General features: G+C 40.6%; 2 pseudogenes; one reads left to right on the plus strand and one right to left on the minus strand.

Moving 5' to 3' along the window:
- Nucleotides 1–8325: 8325 nt before the first annotated feature.
- Nucleotides 8326–9527, minus strand: LOC130867080 (protein L-Myc-like; annotated as a pseudogene).
- A 616-nt stretch (nucleotides 9528–10143) lies between these two features.
- On the plus strand, nucleotides 10144–22087 carry LOC130866840 (zinc finger protein 431-like; annotated as a pseudogene).
- The last annotated feature ends 418 nt before the right edge of the window (nucleotides 22088–22505 follow it).

Genomic DNA, 22505 nt, shown 5'->3' on the forward strand with positions numbered 1-22505 from the left:
TCATTGCCTATGCTGTGCCCCCTGCAGTGAACACAATAATCTATTCTTCCAATTGTGGTCTGAGGACAGAAGAAATGCTCCATATGCAAATCCTTTTCTTGCGACTGCGTTGGGTAGTCAACTACATGAATCAAATGCATTATTTTATTTTATTTTATTTTATTTTATTTTATTTTATTTTAACTTATTGGTTTGGTTTGAGACAGGGATGAAAAGCAGGCCTGCTCACCTCCCTTCTACAGGTAACGCTGTAGCTTTGGTGCCTATCCGGGAACTAGCTCTTGTAGACTATGCTGGCTTGTATCTCACAGAGATCTGCCTAACTCTGCCTCCCAAGTGCTTGGATTAAAGGCATGCACCACCACTGTCTGACATATACATAATTTTAAAACTTTGAATTGGTACAGTCATTTAAGAAATTTGATGGTGAGCCAGGCGGTGGTGATGCATGCCTTTAATCCCAGCACTCCGGAGACAGAGGCAGGTGGATCTCTGTGAGTTTGAGGCCAGCCTAGTCTACCTGAGTGAGTTACAGGACAGGCTCCAAAGCCACAGAGAAACCCTGTCACAAAAAACCAAAAAAAAAAAAAAAGGAACTTTGATGGTTTAATATAGAGGACACTCAAGGTCACTGTCCAGGAAAGCAACAGACAGGGACCAAGGCCACCTGAGTCAACATAACAGAAGTTGTCTCAGAAACAATATTTCTATCTGGATGGAAATGCAGCTCTTCTAGAATTAATATGCCTTTCCAATGAGAAATCATATCATACACTTAGAATATTAACAAAGAATAGCCTCTTTAATGATATTATGCATTGATCTCTGCCAATGCTCAAGGGGAGCTAGGTTAGATAGATTTTCCATACAGTATATGCTGTTATCCATAATTATCCCTTAGGATAATGGTCCAGATTATACTCTGAACAACTGAAATGGAAACAAGCAACTTGTCAGTCTAAATATTTAGGCAAAAATATTCTCAGACTATTTTCTCAAGTATGCCCGTGACCTGTTACAGCAGGTCATTCTACACTGACAGGGTTCTAAGGTGAAGATCACAAGGGGATAGAAAGACTGGACTGGACAAGTAAAAGATAAAAAAGATAGAGTGGAGAGGTGTTGCAGAAGATACGTGCCATGCCTAGTAAGCTTCTGAAGAAAAATAGCATCTTTGCTGGCGGTGGTGGGGCTCGCCTTTAATCCCTGCACTTTTCAAGAAAGGGTTTCTCAGTACCTGAGGAGCCTGTCCTAGAACTCTTGTACATCAGGCTGCCCTTGAACTCAAAGAAATCCATCTTCCTCTGCCTCAAGAGTGCTGAATTAAAGGTGTGCACAACCACCACCTTTAAATCAGTGATGGCTTCTTTGAAATGGTTTGGAGTCAAATATCTGGACAATTCAAGTGAACAATGCAAACCCGGGCTTTCTAATTTCTTCCAGCCCTAATTAGCATACACTTACATTTTGGGTGTTTTAGATGCAGTTCTCCCTCTGCTAAATTCTACTTTGTGGGACTTAATTATTTTTTAAGCATTGGTCAATCTATTGTATCACCAATTCTACTCTTCAACATTATGGTAGAGTAATGGAAAGCTACACAACACATGAGATGCTTTGATAACCTCCACAAATTTAATATAGATTCAGATTATATTTAAAGCTTATATGCAAAGTGCTCGATATCGAGAAGATACTGGCGAAACGAGGCTTCTCTGAGTTTGCCAACTTGTGTCCATGAATCCATGAACCCTGTTGAAGTTGACTAGGAAGGAGTTTGGGAGCTTCCTGCTCCCAATACTCTAAGGAGATGAAGCCACAGAGCAAAGTTATTCAGAGGCCTGCCCCTGGGCCCATGAGTTAGCAGGGACCATGAGGGACTTCACAATACAGGGAATATGATAGCAGGTTCCCACCCAGACCCATGGAGGTAACACCATAGTGTCTTCCATACCTCGCCCTCTGCTCCTCCCCATCAGGAGACAGCATTTCCTCACTCACCATGTTGTGCTTCTCCATTTTGCCAAAGTTCTCAGCTCATCATCTCTCTGCAACAGCAACTGCACCCTAGAACAAGAATCCACTGGCGCCAGCTCCTCTTCAAAGCAGAGACTGAAGGCGGCTGCCCGGAAGAGACCTGCACTGCTTCTGACTGGCAGGTCACCTGGAGTGCATGATTGGTTAATGAGTTTTGAGTGGCACGAGCACCTCACATAGGGCTATAGTGTGCTTAAAGAGACAGAATACTGTTTCCTGTCTAATCCATTCACACCAACAGAGAACTTCTTCAGGTCTGAGAATATATGCATTTTAATAGCACTTGCCCCTGGCTACAAAAGCAATCAATGTCATTTCCATGCACTCCTAGGAACTTTCCCTTTTTCTTCCAGCACACTATGTGACTTGTAAGGTGCACTGTGCTAGGTAGGTGGAGTAATTTCCTATCCCACAGAGAGAAAAATGCCTGGAATACTAAGAACTAAAGAGAGTTTTAAAGTTACAAAAGTAAACATTTGTTCTGTGGCTTCATTCTGAGATCAGATGTACTGAAGGTACTTTTTACATGGTCTTCACGGGGATTTTATACATCAGGAAAGAGAAAAGCAGGAACCACATCTCAATCAAGATGACTGGTCTTTAGCCGGGTGGTGGTGGCGCATGCCTTTAATCCCAGCACTCGGGAGGCAGAGGCAGGAAGATCTCTGTGAGTTCGAGACCAGCCTGGTCTACAGAGCTAGTTCCAGGACAGGCTCTAAAGCCACAGAGAAACCCTGTCTCGAAAAACCAAAAAAAAGAAAAAAAAGATGACTGGTCTTTCCCCCATCAGAAAGCTGGATGATGACTCCATTACTTTATGTGTTTTATTCCTTAATTCAAAGCAAACTCCAGGCAAATGAATAATAATAAAAAGAGTAGTGTTCATGGAAATTTGAATACATAGAGAATAATGGAGCTAGAAAGAATGTCTTCATAAGCACAATTATTAGTTAGTACATCTCTTTCCATTCAGGTGAATAAAATATACAACTGCAGTATTTAAGATTCTCTACATCGACGGGACAGGTAGAATAAATCTCACCATTATGTACAAAGTGAGCTTATTAGAATGTCTGACAAGTTGTTGTTCAGGTAACTTAAGAACAGCTGCTTACCAATGGAATTGAAGAATCCAATAGCTTGCTTCTCTGCCTTTTGTCTAAGATCAGGTGAAGAATCCAGTTATTGTTCTACCTACAAGGCTCTGTGACTCAGCTGGTTTTAAGTATTCACCAAAATTACAATGAAGTAGGTACTAATGCTACTAAAGGAATGAGTTTGGTAACCAGAGCTAGAGCACAAAGGCAAAAAAGGACTTTTCTTATTTATTTATTTATTTATTTATTTATTTATTTATTTATTATACAATATTCTGTCTGTATGTCTGCAGGCCAGAAGAGGGCAACAGACATTATTACAGATGGTTGTGAGCCACCATGTGGTTGTCGGGAATTGAACTCAGGACCTTTGGAAGAGCTGGCAATGCTCTTAACCACTGAGCCATCTCTCCAGCCCAAAAAAGGACTTTTCTTCTTCAAAATACTTTATATGTGACTGCTGCTACCAGAACGGGAGATGCTGATCAAAATTGGGTCATAGTCTTTGTTTGATTTAGTTTTTTTTTTCTTTTTGTGATTTCAAGACAGGATTTTTCTGTGTATTTGGAGAACTCATTCTGTAGGCCAGACTGATCTCAAACCAGAAAATCCCACTACCTCTGCTCATGAGTGATGGTGTTAAAAATGTGCACAGACACAGGCAGGAGAGATGGCTCACTGGTTAAGTGTGCACAGACACAAAGCAGCTTAGGGTGGGTCTGATCATTTCAAATTATACAGATTAATGGAGGACTTTCCCATTTCAAAACCTTGAAGTAAAATCTCTCAGGTATAATTAATTCTTTACATATAAGATGATCCCAGGAGTAGTCAGTTTTGACTACCAAAAATAGCCATATCAATAGCCAAGACAGAAGAAATGAGAAAAAAAAATTCTTGCCTGCAGGAGGCACAAAGAGCTTGGGAGTTGTTTTCAAAACAGTGTTTTTCCTCAACAAATGAAGCATGGGGATTTTACATAGGGAGTCTGAACATGCTCATGCAATGTTCTCCCTCTCCTGAAGCATGCTCAGTTAACAAATCCACTTCTAACCATAATCACAATGTAAAAGCAGAGACATTTAAGGACATTATCCAACTTAACCAAAAAGCAGAGAGAGAACATCCAAATTAACAAAATCATAAATGAAAAGATGGGCATAGCAACAGACACTGAGAAAATCCAGAGGATCATTTCATCATATCTCAAATCCTGTATTCCACAAAACTGGTAAATGTAAGGTAAATGGATAATTTTCTGAATAGGTACCACATACCAAAATTAAATCAAAAGCCAGGCAGTGGTGGCGCACGCCTTTAATCCCAGCATTCGGGAGGCAGATAGGCAGATCTCTGTGAGTTTGAGGCCAACCTGGTCTACAAGAGATAGTACCAGGACAGGAACCAAAAGCTACAAAGAAACCCTGTCTCAAAAATCCAAAAAAAAAAAAATTGAATCAAGACCTGGTGAACAATTCAAACAGACCTATAACCTTCAAGTAAATAGAAACAGACATCAAAAGCCTCCCTTTACCTAAAAAAAAGCCAAGGACTGGATGGTTTCAGTGAAGAATTCTACTAGAACTTCAAAGAAGAGGTAACAACTATACTCCTCAAATAGCTACACAAAATAAAAAAGGAAGGAACGTTTCCATACAAACATTTCCATTTTATGATGGTACAGTTATCCTGATACTAATTCCACACAAAGAATCAAAAAGGAGAATTATATGTCAATCACCCTCATGATCACTAATGCAAAAATACTCAATAAAATACTGACAAACTGAATCAAAGAACACACCAAAAAAATTATTCACTATGATGAAATTAGCTTCATCCCAGGGATGCAGAATGGCTTAACATATGAAGTATATGGTCTGTCAATGTAATCCACCATATAAATAAATTGAAAGAAAAAACATAATCCTCTCATTAGATGCTGAAAAGGCATTTGACAAAATCCAACACCCCTTCACGATAAAGGTCTTGGAGACATCAGGGATACAAGGAAGATATCTTAACATAATAAAAGAAATATACAGAAAACATAGAGCAAACATCAAATTAAATGGAGAGAAACTCAAAATGATCCCACTAAAATTAGGAAAAATTCATGGCTGTCCTCTCTCACCATACCTAGTAAGCATAGTTCTTGAAATTCTAGCTAGAGAAAAAAGAAAACAAAAGAAGATCATGGGGATCCAAACTGGAAAGGAAGAAGTTAAGCTTTTGCTACTCACAGATGATATGATAGTATAAATAAGTGAGCCCACAAACTCTATCAGAGAACCTCTACCGCCCATAAATACCTTCAGTAATTTGTCAGGAAACAAGATCAGCTCAAAAAAATCAGTAGCCCTCCTATATACAAATAAAAAAGAAGCTAAGAAAGAAATCAGAGGAGTATTACCATTTATAATAGCCACAAATAATTTAAAATATCTTCAGGTAACAATAACCAAAGAAGTGAAAGACCTGTTATTTCAAAACTCTAAGTCTTTAAAGAAAGAAATTGAAGAAAATACAAGAAAATGGAAAGATGCTCTTGCATAGGTAGAATCAACCTAATAAAAATGGCAACCCTACCAAAATCAATTAATATATTTAATGTAATCTCCATCAATATACCAAAGTCTTCTTCCCAGACCTTGAAAGCACACTACTCAAATTCATAGCAGAAAACAAAACACACACAATACCCAGTCTCGTGGACTGAATAATTACTGAATTCTACACTTGATCTTAGACAAAACATTGAGAAGTGATGTCCTGGATTTTTCCAATTACCATGGTAGGCAGCTACTTTTAAGTTACCTGGACCACAGCTTGTGAGACATTCTAATAAGCCCACTTCTTACAATCATGGTGAGATTCATTCTACCTGTTCTGCTCATGTAGAGAATCTTGAATACTGCAGTTGTATATTTTATTTACCTGACCAAGGAAAGAGATGTGCTGGCTAAGAATAGTTCTCAAGAGACATTCTTCCTAGCTCCATTATTATCTATGTATTCAAATTTTTATGAACACTACACTTTTTTATTATTATTCATTTGCCTGGAATTTGCTTTGAATTTCAGGAATAGAATCCATAAAGCAATGGAGCCATCATCCAGCCATCAGTTGGGGAAAGACTAATCATCTTGTTTAAGATCTGGTTCCTTCTTTTCTTTTTTCCTGTTGTGTGAAATCCCTGTGAAAACCATGTAAAAAGTACCTTATATTCATGTGACCTCAGCAGGAAGCCTGAGAACAATCATCTTTTGTGACCTTAAAGTTATCTTTAGCTGTTAATATTCTGTGCACCCGTCCCCCTGTAGGACAAGAAATCACTGCGCACACCTAGCACAGCACAGTGCACAGTGAAAGACCCCCGGTAGGGACCTTCCCTCAGGTGGAGACCCCGGACCCACAGACCAGGCCGAGACCACGAGTCGGATGCAAACTGCAAGAGGTTTATTATGTAGACACAGGTACCTGCGGGCGGCAAAGTCTTTCGGAGGACTTGCTCGCCTGCAGACTGGGAGGAGGACTTTTTATAGGAAAGAGGGCAGCAAAAAGCAATTTACAGAAGCAGAAGCGTGGTTATCAGAATGAGGTGGGGGGCATGAATGGTTTTCCTCTCCCAGCATGGATGTCTGGCAGCAGACATCCTGCTCTTATCTTATAGGTATCCTACTTTGAAGTCATCCTGCTTTGTAGATGTCCTATCTTATAGATATCCTGTTTTCCTCTCACGAGAGCAGGCTAGCTGCTGATCCTGATAATCTTTCAAGCAAACAGGACGTTCTTCTGGGGAGCCTGCTAGCTGCGGGTTCTGAGGAGGGGGTGTGTAGGATCTTTCACACAGTACAAGCTACCTAGCCACATTGTGTCCAGAGGAAAAAGGAAAAGTTCCTATGGAGTGCAAGATTGTGAAAGTGTCTCCTTTTGGAGCAAGGGGCAAGTGCTATTGAAATGGAAAGCTTGGCCAATCTAGAAAAGATCTTTGACTCAGGTGGAAGGAATGGCCAGGAACTACTGTACTGTGTCTTTAAGCACACTATAGCCCTGTGGAGAGTGTTCTTGCCACTCAGACCGCACCAGCCAATCAGGTCCTCCAGGTGACCTGCCAGTCAGAAACAGTGCAGGGCTCTTCCGGGCACCGCCTTCAGACTCGGCTTAGTGGAGGAGTTTGTGCCAGTTGTTTCCTGTGCTGTGATGAAGTTGCTGCTGCAGGGAGAGGACGATCTGAGAGCTTTGGCGATCTGAGGAACCACAACATGGTGAGCAAGGGAATGCTGTCTCCAGATGGGGAGGAGCAGAGGGAGAGGTGCGGCAAACAGCATGGTGCATCCTTGCGGGATCTGTGTGGGAATCTGCCGCCATATTCTCTGCCTCATGAATTCCCATGTGGTCCTGTTAATTCGTAGACCTAGTGCTGTGGGCTTAATCTGCTTAGAGAATTGGGAGCAGGGTGTTGTGTGTACAAAAATCTTTCTGCTCAACTTCAATATGCCATATTCGAGAGGCCTAGTTTCTCCAGTATCTTTTCAAAATTGAGCACTTTGCATTTAACTTTACATACAATCTCCATTTGTGCTTAACTATGTGGACGGTCTCAAGGCAGCTCACCTGTTGGGTAGCGCTGCACTTCTAAGCTGCCATGTAGAAGAGTTGAATTGCTGATATAAAGGATTTGCCCATGCCTTGGAAATAGTTCAGTCTCACAGAGTAGAATTAGCTGAGAGAGGACTGCCTCTAAATCACCCAGAAGATAAATGTATTTTATTTTTTTGTGTTTCTTTTTGTACAAAAACAGTTAACACCACTTTGCAAAAAGCATACAAAAATACAGTATTAAAAAAAAAACTCGCGAAGCACGTAACCCAGCAGTAGCTTATAGAAAACAAGCTGTTCAAATGAGTCTTCAGTAGCCTGCTTCCCACTTACCCTTCCAGCAGAGTCCCAGGAGCCCCTTGGTGCCTGAAAGTCCTGTCCCAGCAGGCAGAACGGCTACTTCCAAAGCTTTCTCTGAGGCCAGGAAGCAATGCCAAGCCATCTTGATGGGCAGATCTGGAAGTGGCAGCTGGTCTTTGAGAGGCACAGGTAGTATTTACCATCTGTCTGCCCCCCACACTGTTCCCCTACTTCCAAACGCAGGGCGTGAATGCATGTGTGTGACAAAGAAGTCAGGCTTTTTGGTGGGTTAGTAGTCACTGAAGTACGCGATACTTTTCTGCAGCTGCTGTTGCCGACACCGGAGCTGCCTTTTCTGTAGTCATCTTCTTTTCAGCCCCCACCAGAGCTTGCAAGTACTCTAAGGCCTTGCTTAGGATCACGACTTTGGGGGCCTTAGAGCAGCTGGCCAGGGTGGGCACCTGGTCCCTCAGGGCCAGGAACCGTGATCAGAGGTCATTCCTCCTTTTTCGTTCTAAGAAGTTATGGTTCTTCCTCTTGGTCACGTCCTCAGTGTCAGAACTGACAGGTTTTAGGTGGCAGGACTAGGGAGTCTCGCTTTCTACAGGTGGGGGGCTCACAATCTCTTCCTCCTCCTCTTCCTCCCCTTTGCCCTTGGGAGCTTCCATCTCTGGAGCCTCTGGTTCCTGGGGACCCCTCTCTGGAGCCCCCTCCTGAGAGCAACTTTCTGGAGGAAAGCGGGCAGCATAGTTATGCTGATGTTGGTGGATAGAGATGTGGAAATGTTTCATGCAGGGGTCCAGGGGGTCTGCTCTCACCGTAATGCTGACTGGCTATTGGATGTCCGGAGATCGCCTCTCCTCCACCGTTAACATGTCAATTTCTTCGCCCTCGGAGTCGCTGGGGCTCTTCGACCCGGAGCAGGCCTGAGTCTTGGGTTTGCCCAGCTGACACGTGGTGGCAGGCACCGGGTTACTACTGGCTTCCAGGCTGGGAGTGCAGTTCGGGGTGGTGGGAGCTTTGGGCAAGTTCAGCAGGGGCACGCCTGGGGTGAGTCGGTTGCTCACTACTCTCTCCAGTCGTTCAGGGCTTTCCAGGCAGAGAAGCCGCTCCACATGCAGTCACGGGGGATGATCAAAGCATAATTCCTGCCCCAAGCTTTCAAATGGCCCTGAGATTCCACCTCAACCCAAGCACCCCCTCCGGGCCAAGGCTCCCCGGGACTAATCCCAGAGGCTGGGTCCCTAACGCCAGGACCCGAGCCTCAGGGTAGCAACATGGGGGCCACGGCACCAGCTCAAATTTCTTCCAGATGTCCTCGCTGGGCACCATGGAGTGGTAGAACTCCTCCCCGCAGTCATAGTCGTAGAAATAGTGCTGCTACCAGTCGAAATCCATGTCTGCTCCCTTGCTCCCGTGGCCTGCCACCTGGAGCAGAGCAGCTCCATGCTGGCTCGGGGAAGCCCAGCAGCCCCCCACACACACAAACATGCGCTCCACTGAGCGCGCGGCCCCGCACTCACGTGCGCGCCCCCTGCGCGTGCTCCCCCCACCTTGCTCGCACAGGGCAGCCAGGATGCTCCCGGGATCGACGCTGGAGCGCCATCTGCCAATAAATTTATTTTAATCAGGGCTGTTAGAATTTAGGATGCTAGGGCACACTTTGTTCAACTGGATTGTCCAGATATTTAACTCCAAACTACTACAGAGAAGCCACCATTGATTTAAAACCAGACATCAGGCACATCCTCATATAAGAAAAAACCTCTAGCAAGCTTTTCAAGGAGGCATTTCAGGTTCCTAAACAACCTCAAGGCCTGATGTGGCTCAAAGTTCCAGTTTTCTTCTTTAGAAAAGCACAGTTCTTCCAGATGGGCAATAGGACACCAGGAGACATATATTTGAAATGCAAAACATTGTTGGGCAGAGGAGTTACCTGATCAATCAAGGGTTTTATTTATTCCCTCAGGCAAGGATCAGGGACATTCCTAGGAGATCTAGTAACAGCTTGGGGGCTAATCCTTATGAATTTCCTGGAGACCTGATGTAGTGATAATAAAATGGAGCTCCTTCTCTAAAACCAGAAATATGCTTTGGAGAGTTGGTAATGGTCTGGTGCCAAGGCCTTTGTGGAGGGGTTCCTTTGGGTCCTAAGAACCCAACCATTTCATCATATGGAGCTATGGTTATCAGTCCCCAGACCACTGTGCTCTTAGTAAAGTTCTTCAGATAACCTTGTTCCAATTGAGTAGAATTGTCTGACCTCCTCCCAAATTCATATGATATTGTTTATTGACTTCTTATAATTCTCCCATTTCCCCTCTGGAAGTATCCAAGATGCTATTCTTCTTTTACTCCTGTTATTAAAATTTTTTGAAACAGTGTTTCTCTGTAGGACTTGTCCTACATAACACCTTTATAATCTTAAATGATTCTACCACCAGTTTCAAAGTTATAAATTTGAGTTATGAAACTGAATATCCATTGCAGGTAAAGGAAAAGGAAAAGGATTTGCATGTGGAGAGTGGTTTCTACCTCAGTTCAGAATAGAAGCAACAGATAGGATAGACTTCACCTTAATTTGCCAGTTTTTTCCTTTTCATTTATCTAGTTTTTTATCTCCAGAATTCCTTCGGCTTGCTTTTTTTTTTACTTGCTTCTATTTCAATTTTCAGTTTGAACTGATCTAATCATTTCTGTCAACGGTTTGCTTGTTTGGCTTTCTTTAAGGGGTTTATTATTATTCTCCAAGATTTCATTTATCTTTCCCTTGCTTATTTTAAAGAATTCATTCACTTCCTTCATAAGGACATATAACATCTTCATAGTTGATCTAACTTAATTGTACTTTGACTGTGTTGGAATACTCAGGGTGTGCTGTCGTAGGAGAGTGTGAATATGGTAGTGACACATTGCTCTGTCTGTTGTTGATCATGCTGTGCTCTTGTCAGGTTTCTGGGTTTGAGGTGACCTATAATAAAAGTAGAATTTTTTCCCCATTTTGGGGTCTGGAAGACTTTCAGTAGGCATGACTTTAGTACTGCCTAAGCATTTGGAGTCATTGAATTGTAGGTGCATGAACTTCTTCCTGCTTGTTATGCTTACTTTACATTTTTAAAATTAATATAACTATTATGTATCAGCATGACTATGCACCACATGGGTACCTGGTCCTCAACATGATCAAAGGATCTCAGAATTTGTGAACTTGGAATAATGGATAGTTATGATTCCCAAATAAGTACTGGCAATTCTGCCACATCTATTCAAGATCATCAAAAGCTAGGTACTACTCAGTCATCTCTCTCCCAGCCTGGGTTTATTATTTATGCCCAAGATATATATTGCTAATATTTTCATCTGTCCATTTGTAACTGTTTTAAACATAAAGCTCTATTTTATTGGTATTACAGTTTAAATAGGGCACTTCGGATGTTTGGAAGATAGAGAAGTGGAGTGAATGCATACTTCTTTGTAGGAACTTCAGTAAAAACCTCTGATTTCTTCTATTCTTCTTGCTTGGTTCACTGATTTTTGCAATGGAGACAGTGCCTTTCTATTTATTTGTTGTTTTTTATTGTTTATTTGATTTTTGAGACAGGGTTTCTCTGTAGCTTTGGAGCCTGTCCTGGAACTAGCTCTCATAGAACAGACTGGCCTCAAACTCAGAGAGACCCACCTGCCTCTGCCTCCTGATTGCTGGGATTAAAGGTATGCATCACCACTTCTTGGATGATAAGGTCTTACTATGTACTTCCACCTGTCCTGGACCTGATTGCATAGACATGTCTGGCATTTAACTCAGAGAAAAATATACCTACCTCTGCTTTTGAAGGTCTTAGCTTAAAGGCATGAGTCAACACACCCAGTTTGTCCAACTTATTTTTCTATTTGTAGTTAGTTAATCTTCATAAAAATTTCTCATTTGTACTATGAACTGTTGATCTGTTTCCTTGTTTCTCTCTGCTAATAGATATTTCTCTTGTAAAGTGATATCTCATTCAAAGAGTACAGAAATGACAGAGAAGACTCTCCTATTCAATTACCTTCTAAACTGACTATCTATGTCTTGGAATATGATTAGGGAACAGCAGAATTACATGACTATACTATCAAAGAAGTATACATTTACAATGTTGTCACTATCATGTCACTATCATATATGGCATATTTTAGAAGGCAGTGACCTATGATGATGTGCATATCAACTTCAACGAGGAAGAGTGGAATTTGCTGGATCCTTCCCAGAAGAATCTCTACAAACATGTGATGCTGGAGACCTACAGGAACCTCATTACTATAGGTAAAAATGAATTTCCTTCATGTTTCAAAATAAAGGGGCAACTTTTCCCTGGTTAATGATATTCTTCAATAACTTGATTTAGAGAGGAGAAGAATAATGAGGTGAATAAAGCAGGCATGGTTCTAAAGTTTACTTAAAATAACCACTTAAATGTTGCACAGTATTCAATATTATAACATACATTTTCTGGTACTATATTTTAGGATACATTTGGGAAGAACATAATAGTAAAGAACATTGTCAACGTTCTAGAAGACATGAAAGGTAATTTTCTTGTGCATGCTGAAAATAATGATCCTCTGATGAAATGATAATGCGTCCTAGAAGATTAAAGGCAACAGTGTGAATAAGCACAGCTTTAAGTGCATTTTTGATTATTAACTTCTGAAAAATCCTTATAAAATTTCATATAGGTGAATTGCATTTTCAAGGCATTCTTTAATTAAAAAGACAAGTGAGAAATGGCTAAACAGAAGTCACCATTTGAATCACAGAACCATGAAAGCTATGCTGTAGATCTGCCAATCAATTTATGTCTTTCTACTCATAATACAAAATGTGTACACATTGAAGTGATGATAAGTATATCTGCAAGACTTTTTACTAAACCGAGCACATCGTAAATCTTGTATTACTCATATACTTCGTATTACTATATTAAGATTGGTGACAGAAGCAGTTAGAGTTAAGTGGCAGTTATTGTGAAGAAACTTTAATATCTCTATCACACATCTACGAGAAATAGAAAGTCACACCGTGATAATTCAGTGTGGAAATTTTTTGTTTGTGATTCTTCCTTTACTGTGTACACCACATATTACTCTCGATACAAGTCTATGAGCATAGGAATATGGGAAAATGCTGCATACCTCTCTCTAAAAACAATTAGAAGGTAAGCAGTAGTCCCCATGTTGAGTACCCTTGCTGAAATTGATTCAACTATATAAATAATTGATTTTCACATATCACTGTTAATACATAAACAAACTCAGAGTGCAGAGAAGCCACATGAGTTCTAGAATTGTGCAAATACTTCTGATTGTCCTAGTTCAGTTAGCAAATGTATTATGATTCATAGTATAGGACAGTTTATGAATGTAATAAAGTTGTTCTGAGGTTATCCAATTCTCTTCAAATATAAGAAATATGTCAAATAGAAAAATGTTTCTGTAAAGGTGAAAAGTTAAACCACATAATAAAGAAATTTACCATGACAGGTGTCTTCAAAAATGCAAAACAACCCTTAATTAAAGAAGAAAGCATGAGTTAAAACACAGTTATAAAACCTTAATATCTGATTTCTTTTTACAATTGGACTCAATTACAAAAGTAATACATGGAGATATGTAGGTTCAATTCAGTATTGAATGTGGTAAGGCTTTTATATGTTCCAATTATGCTTGCAGGATTGAAAGAAACAATTCTGGAAAGTTTCAGTGCATCTTTAATGTGTTAAAGCCTTGGCATAGGACAGTCATCTTCAGAGGAATAAAAAAACACATGATAGTAAGAAACCCTATGAATCTAATCAGTGTCATAAAGCCTTTGCTCATCACAATTCTCTTCAAATGCACAAAAGGACACATACTGAAGATAAACCTTGTGAATGTAATCAGTGTTGCAAAGCCTTTGCACAATCCTGTAATGTTTGATTGCATAAAATAACACATACTGGAGAGAAAGCCTATGCATGTAATCAGTGTGGTAATGCCTTTGGAGGGCCCCATACCCTTCAATTGCATAATAGAACAAATACTGGAGAGAAACCATATGAATGTAATCAGTGTGGTAAGGCCTTTGGAGGGCCCCATATGCTTCAATTGCATAAAAGAAAAAATACTGGAGAGAATCCCTATGAATGTAATCACTGTGGTAAGGCCTTTGCTGAAAACAGTACTCTTCAAAAGCATAAAAGAACACATACTGGAGAGAAACCATATGCATGTAGTCAGTGTGGTAAGGCCTTGGCTCACTACAGTGCTCTTCAAATACATGAAAGAATACATACTGGAGAGAAACCGTTTGCATGTAGTCAGTGTGGTAAGGCCTTTGCTCACTACAGTACTCTTCGAATACATGAAAGAATACATACTGGAGAGAAACCGTATGCATGTAGTCAGTGTGGTAAGGCCTTTGCTCACTGCAGTGCTCTTCGAATACATGAAAGAATACATACTGGAGAGAAACCCTTTGCATGTAGTCAGTGTGGTAAGGCCTTTGCTCAACACAGTCATCTTCAAAAGCATAAAAGAACACATACTGGAAAGAAACCCTATGAATGTAATCAGTGTGGTAAGGCCTTTGCTCACCACAGTGCTCTTCAAAGGCATAAAAGATCACATACTGGAGAGAAACCCTATGCATGTAGTCAGCTTGGTAAGGCCTTTGCTGAAAACAGTACTCTTCAAAAGCATAAAAGAACACATACTGGAGAGAAACTGTATGAGTGTAATCAGTGTGGTAAGTCCTTTTCATAACACAGCAATCTTAAATTGCATAAAAGAACACACACTGGAGAGAAACCCTATGAATGTAATCTGTGTGGTAAGTCATTTGCTCAACACATTAATCTTCAAAGCCGTAAAAGATCCCATACTGGAGAGAAACCCTATGAATGTAATCAGTGTGGTAAGGCCTTTGCACGTCACAGTCATCTGCAATTGCATAAAAGATCACATACTGGAGAGAAACCCTATGAATGTAATCAGTGTGGTAAGGCCTTTGCTGAAAACAGTACTCTTCAAAATCATAAGAGAACACATACTGGAGAGAAACCCTATGAATGTCATCAGTGTGGTAAGGCCTTTGCACGTCACAGTCATCTGCAATTGCATAAAAGGACACATACTGGAGAGAAACCCTATGAATGTAATCAGTGTGGTAAGGCCTTTGTTCAACACGGCGCTCTTCAAAGGCATCAAAGAACACACAAAGGCATAAAAGGACACATACTGGAGAGAAACAGTATGCGTGAAATGAGTTTGGAAAAGTCTTTTCATGTCTTATTCATCTTCAAATGCAGAAGAGAACACAGATTGGAGAGAAACTTGTGAATGGAATTTGTTTGGCAAATCCTTTGTCATAATAATCTCCAAATACACGAAACAAACCATCCTCATGAGAAAGTAAACTTAAGGAGTGTAGTCTTCAAAAACATGAGAATAATCATACTGTAGTGAAAAAATAAACTTAGTGTGGTATATGTTTTGCAGTTGTTATAGGAGTAAAACTCTTTGCGTGTAATCAATATGATAGTTTTTAGGTACCTGAAGCCATTACACTTACAGTCTATTAACCAACAGTGTTTATTCTGTAAGAAAAAATGATAGTGTCAACAATCTGTTCAAGCATTATGATACCAGCTTTTATTTTATTTGTACCAAGAAACTGATGGACAAAACCTAATCTGTGATTTTTATGAAGTCTTATGGGAAGGAGATAGAGCTATATTAAGAATCACAACCTGGTACTGAAATGAGATACAAAGGAAAACACTTTGACCCTAATTCCAGAATTAGTGAAAGGTAAAACATCACCCTGAAAATGCAGTCAATAATCAAAAACAGACAATGAAAGAATTCTGCTTTGGCTCTCAAACCAATACCAAAGAAATACAATCTACCCTTGTCTCTCTGAGTTCAAAACCAACCAATCCTGGAGCACAAAATCCAGCCCATCTCTGAGCTTCTTCAACCAAGGCATTTAAATCTGACCAATTCCCACCTTCTAAATCTCCTTAGAAGTGCTCTGGCTCCAAGAAGCCCTATATGAGACATCTGCTCATTCAGTTGGTAGCTGCCCCTTTTCAGCCTTGCAGAGGAAGTCACAGTCTGGATTCTTCCCTCCCAAATAAATCTCTTGGAGTTGAATTGAGATACAGTTGACACCATTGTTTGGAAACTCACTTAACCCAGAAGAGCACAGCAGCAATGGACACCTCTTATGGGAGACTCCCTTAGGAGCGTGGAGCAGATCTACAACAGACATTTCTGCTGGGAAGCTTTCATAGAAGAATGGAGCAGAGCCCAGCTGTAATGAATGTCTCTCCGAGTGGAAGAGAATTGCTACATCTAGTGGGACAAACTTCTTTTCATAGCTGTTGGTATCGCCAAATTTTTGGTAGTCAGCGTATCCTTCCTTCCAGAGTTTTAAGACTTGCAAGATGAATTTGAACAATAATGTAACCCTTCAACTGCATGGAATATGTAATTCAGGTGCAAATATTTATGGATGTGTACTAACCTCCTTTTTTGCTTGTGATATGATGTCTATTTCATAATATAAAAGCATTTTATTCTGGCCACGGTTCTATTAGATAACAGGATCATCATGAAAGAACCATGCCAAAAAGTGTCAGACATGGCACTAAAACTGGAACTTAAGAACTCCCAGCTGTAATCTTCCACATGAAGTAGAGTGTTGGAACTGCAACTGGTGTATGGATGTAAATTCTCATAGCCTAAATCTTCCCACATGATACCATCAACTTACAAGTATTAATTTCTCTTACTTCAAGTTTAAAATTGCTTTCTCTTTACATGAACCAATTATTCATGAAGAAAAACTCTGGGGGCTGGAGAGATGGCTCAACGGTTAAGAGCATTGCCTGCTTTTCCAAAGGTCCTGAGTTCAATTCCCAGCAACCACATGGTGGCTCACAACCATCTGTAATAAGATCTGGTGCCCTCTTCTGGCCTGCAGGCATAAACACAGAATATTGAATACATAACAAACAAATAAATAAATATTTTTTAAAAAAACAACAAAAAAAGAAAAACTGTAAGTGAGCTGTAAGATGCATGGACTCCTATTTTACATTAATAAATGCTTACAGGAGAAAAATTTTCATGAGTGAAAAATTGTTTAAAAATTTGCTTTTATTGTAATGTGTGATGTGTGTGTGTGGGGGGGGGATGTAATTGTGCATTCTGTATCCTGGAAAAGTTAAACACTTTAGAATTTGTAGTAGAAATTACAGAAAGCTGTTAAAAATCTGCCCTCAGTCCTTGGAATGAAGATTTCTTAGTCACCTAGCCATGACTCTAGTGCTATAAATATTTTAATGTCTATTTATATCTCATTGAATTTTGGAAATGGAGGAACAAACTCATAAAGCAGAAAGCCCTATTCATGAAAACAAATTTTAGTGACTTTAGCCATCAAAGTTGTCTTCAGCTTGAAGAAAAAAGCTTTGAAGGAAGTAAATTATGTAACACATTCACTCAAGACTGATGCTGTAAATCATTGCATTTTGGTTTCTATTTTGAAACATTTGAGGTAGGTACTAAAATGTTGTATATTGTGGCAACTCCATTTACTAAAATTTATTTTGTAGTCATTTTATTCCTTCTATGACTTTTGTTCAGCTTCTATTGTGCCTTTATCTAGTAATGGGTATTTTTGTGATGTAATATATAGAATGTCCTTCCCATCATTGAAGTGTCCCATTGATTATTAAAATATTAGAACATATCTGATCATATTTTTCAAGTAAGGCTGTCAGTGGAAGGGTGACTAGAAGACAGTGTCTAATCCCTTCTGACTGGAAGTACACACAGTTGTGGGTGCTGGGTATCAATGTTAGTCCCTGTGGATGAGTTACCAATTTTCTAAGTGCTGAGTCTCATGAACATGTCATTAGTAACAGTGTGGTATAAATGGCTGATCTAAATCCATCTTTATCACAGCCTTGATGACCCAGGAGAAATAAAAGAGTGATAGCATGGGAAACTAACTTAGTCTTGCTTCTTAAAGAATTTCTGAGCCCAAGTCTCCCCAAAATGAGGGAAAAGTATAAAAAGTAATAAAGATGCAAACTGACAGTCTTTAAAAGGTGATTAACTATTTAATCAAAGCAATTGGCCACAATTGGAGCCTTGTGTAGTAATAAGAGCAGCGGGCTACGTTCCTGGCACCTGGTCGCCCACACGGCTAGCTTTATATGAAATAATTACACGGAAACTGTATTCTTTTAAACACTGCCTAGCCCATTAGTTTTAGCCTCTTATTGGCTAGCTCTTACATATTGATCTAACCCATTTCTAATATTTTGTGTAGCACCACGAGCTGGCTTACCAGGAAAGATCTTAACCTGTGTCTGTCTGGAGTGAGAGAATCATGGCGACTCACTGACTCGGCTTCTTTCTCCCAGCATTCTGTTCTGTTTACTCCACCCACCTAAGGGTTGGCCTATCAAATGGGCCTAGGCAGTTTATTTATTTAATTAACCAATGAAAGCAACAGATTAATATAAGACCCACCTCCATCAGCCTTGAAGCTCACATACCAGGTGTAACACTGCTTGAGTTCATTCCTCTTTTAAAGAGAAAATAGTAACTTGCAGGCATGAAGGCTGACTTGTAGAAATGGTACCATAATCTGTTTCCTAGGTGCTTGAAAAACATTCAGTTAGGAGCTCTAAGTAGTGATGACTCAAGATAACATCCAGGTTGTGAGGGCTTCCAGAGACAAAAAACTGAAGTCACTATTAGTTTCAGGTGATCAGGCATCCACAAAGAGCTGTGGAATTTGAGTGAACTGATAGGAATGAAGGTTTGTGAAAGCCCAAGGATCAAATGCCAGAGAGCAGTGTTTAAGGTGCACCTGAGGACAAGCTGGCATGAATTGTTCTCTTCCTCCACTCAGCTGTGCTGGGTCTTCCCCCTCTGTGGCTGGCCTGGAACTCACTGTATAGACTTGCATTTCTACTAGATCAGAGAGATTTGTCCACCTTGTTTTCAGTGTACCTGAAATATAGGAGGGTTCATAACAGACAACTAATTTGTAATTTTTATTTAGTTTCATGACAGATTATTTTTTAGCCTTGACATTTCTGAAACTAGTTATCTAGACCAGGATTGCCTTGGGTTTACAGGGATCCATCTGTCTGTGCCTCCCAAGTGTTACGATCAAAAGCATACACCAACACCATGCAGTGTAGGTTTGTTCTTTTAGTTGACTTAATAAATATAAACTGCTAAGCCTGCTGGTTATGGTATCCAGGAAACAGGATGTGTCCTCACTTCAGTAACAGAAGAAGGCTCCCATCAAATGCTGCCCTCTTGCCACAAAGTCCCTTGATTTTCAAGTCTGAGCAATATTGCTTTTCTTTATCTTTGAGTGTGCTATAATTCATCAAGGGACTAGGGCAGTGTGCTGTCCTTTTGCTACAGATGGTGAAATGCAGGCACACAGAGATAAGTGATATTGGATATACTTAAGTATAACCAATCATCTTAGCCATTCCAAAATTCAAGTGATTCACTAAATAAAGTTGAGGTCAGCTATGCTGGGCATAATAGGATAGGCATATAACCATGATACTTAGAAAGTTGGAGGGAAATCATAATTTCAAAGTCATCCGAAGTGGGAATGGTCAATGGGGTATGTATGTTTGGAGACCATTGGGGCATGGGAATACTGTGATTGGTGGAGGACAGTGGTCCATAGTCTTCTCTGAAGCTGTACAACTTCAAGGGCATGGCAAGTGTTGGCTTAGGTAATCACTCTTCCAAGTTTCCTATTCTTACTAATATTTTCTGTCAAAGGCAGTCTAGATAACATAAAGCTCAAACTCATGTTGCTCAATAAAGATAAGAATTCTACTACAAGTGGTTGATTTAGCCACATGCATGGATGATCTCCTTATTTGTGTATTCAAAACAGTCTGTTCAGTCTTGAAACTATAACACACAGCCAACAGAAATGGTCCCAGCAGATTTTACTCACTATTCACTCACACCTAACAAGCAAGAAATTGAAAGAATTTGGAAAGGCTTATAGATAGGACAATGTATAAGAATAATTTTTTTAATAAAAATGTGGCTTGAGATAGTTGAGCAATTATGAGCAATGGGTGTTTTTTGAAGAAGACAGGTTGTAATTGTATAACTTTAGCTACTTTGTTAAAAAATCTGGTGTCCATTCTCTTTTAATGGATGCCTTGCTGAGCCTTGATATAGTAGGGAGGGCCTTGGCCCTTCTACAAAGCAATGTGCCTACTCTCTCTGTGGAATGAATATGGGATTGGGTGGGAGGCTAACTGGAGAAAATGAGAGGAGGGGAAGGAGTGGAAACTTGGATTGATATGTATAATGGATAAAGATAGTTTGTTTTCTTTTAAAAAGTAAAAGTAAAGAAATCATTATTCAAATAAATTAGAGTGTGATTCTAATTAATATTATTAATAAAATCCCAGAGTCAGATTTTGGGGTAAACATGACAGAACAGATAAGCAACAGAGCAGCCACATTCACTTCTTACCTCCCCAAAACCAAACCAAATGGGGGGATTAGATTCTTTTTTCAACTCCCAAATGCTGGGATTAAAGTCATGATCCACTTCCTGCCAGATCCTATGGTCCACTAGTGGTTGTTAGCTCTGCCCTCTAATATCCAGGCAAGATTTATTTGTCTGAACAAGAATAAAATATCATATTAAAAATTGATAAGTGTAGCGAGCTGCATGGGCCACACCTGATGGCAATGTAGAGAGCTGTGTGGAGTCACACCTGATGTGCTGGCTCCCGCCCTCCGCAATCCCGAAAGTGAGTGCTCTCTGTGATAATCAACTCCTATGGCTAAAGCCTGACTTATGCTGTTATCAAGCAATAACTGTCAGCTGCTTGCATATGCGTGGACCTATGGGCAGTGCCCACCTGGCAATCTGAGGTCGGCGGCCCAGGCCTACGTAAGGGCTGGGAGAGGTTTGCCCGGGGAGAGAGGGAGAGAAAGAGAAGGGAAAAGATTGTTATAAATAAAGTCCTGAAATAAACTGCTTAGCAAGAAGAGCTCTGGTTTTGCGCATCTTCCTTGGTGAACAAGGGGCCGTGACAAGTGGTGGCCCATATGGGGAACCTCCAAACCGCTCTCCGTGGAGCCCAGAACTTGCTGCAGTCAAGGGGTGCACCGATATCCTCAGGTAAGAGGACCGCGAAAAGCGGGTTTTCTGCTCTCACCGGTAGAAATAGGGAGAGCAGGATAAAAGTAGAGCCGCGACAAGAAGCAGACGGGTTAAAAGTGAAAAAGTACAAATCTAACATTTGTTCAAGATGGGCACTTCATCTTCACATCCAATTTTTTTAGCTCTTAAAGGTATCAAAACAGTTTGGAGGGGCTGGAGAGATGGCTCAGAGGTTAAGAGGCCCTGAGTTCAATTCCCAGAAACCACATGGTGGTTCACAATCATCTATAATGAGATCTGGTGCCCTCTTCTGGTCTAGTGGCATACGTGCAGACAGAACACTGTATACATAATAAATAAATGAATCTTAAAAAAAACAGTTTGGAGGCTAATGTGGCGTTGTTTGAAAGATCAAAGGTATAATGAAGCAATAGAGAATAGCCAGGCTGCCTTAGAGCTTCAACAGGAGGAGAGATCTGAGAGAGCAGCCTCTAAAAATGTTATGTTTGATGCTGGGTCAGGTAAAGGAACGAGGAAAAAGGACCCAGGAAAAGGAAAAACAGGTTTACATACTAATCTGTCAGAACTGGAGGAGTCGGATATTTCCACTCACTCAGAGCCTGATGATGATGATGAGGAGGAGGAAGAGGAGGGCTTTTATGTAGTCCCCCTAGAATCTATCCGTAAAATCAAAACGAAAGAAAGGGAGGAACAGAAGAAAAAACAACTTGAAAGTACAAGAAGGAGTGTAACTCCTTCAGCCCCCCTCAGTATCCTGAGGTCATGGGAGCAGAAGGAGGGACTTCTTTCAGCCCTGGAGTATGGAGGGAAGTCAGGGCGGAAATGATGGCTGCTCCCCAGAAAATGAATGCTTTCCCAGTGTTTCAAGATCAGCAAGGCAACAGATACCATGAGCCCTTAGATTTCAAAGTTTTTTCTTTGTTTTTTTTTTTTTTTTGGTTTTTCGAGACAGGGTTTTTCTGTGGTTTTGGAGCCTGTCCTGGAACTAGCTCTTGTAGACCAGGCTGGTCTCAAACTCACAGAGATCCGCCTGCCTCTGCCTCCCAAGTGCTGGGATTAAAGGCATGCACCACCACCGCCCGGCCTAGATTTCAAAGTTATTAAAACGTTGTCAGAGTCTGTCCGGACCTATGGCGTTTCAGCCTCCTTTACAGTAGCTCAGGTGGAGGCTTTGCATAGGTATGCTATGACTCCAGCTGATTGGATGAATCTTGCAAAGGCTTGCTTATCCCCTGGTCAATATT

The sequence above is a fragment of the Chionomys nivalis genome, chromosome 26 (genome assembly GCF_950005125.1).
Source record: "Chionomys nivalis chromosome 26, mChiNiv1.1, whole genome shotgun sequence".
Lineage (NCBI taxonomy): Eukaryota > Metazoa > Chordata > Mammalia > Rodentia > Cricetidae > Chionomys > Chionomys nivalis.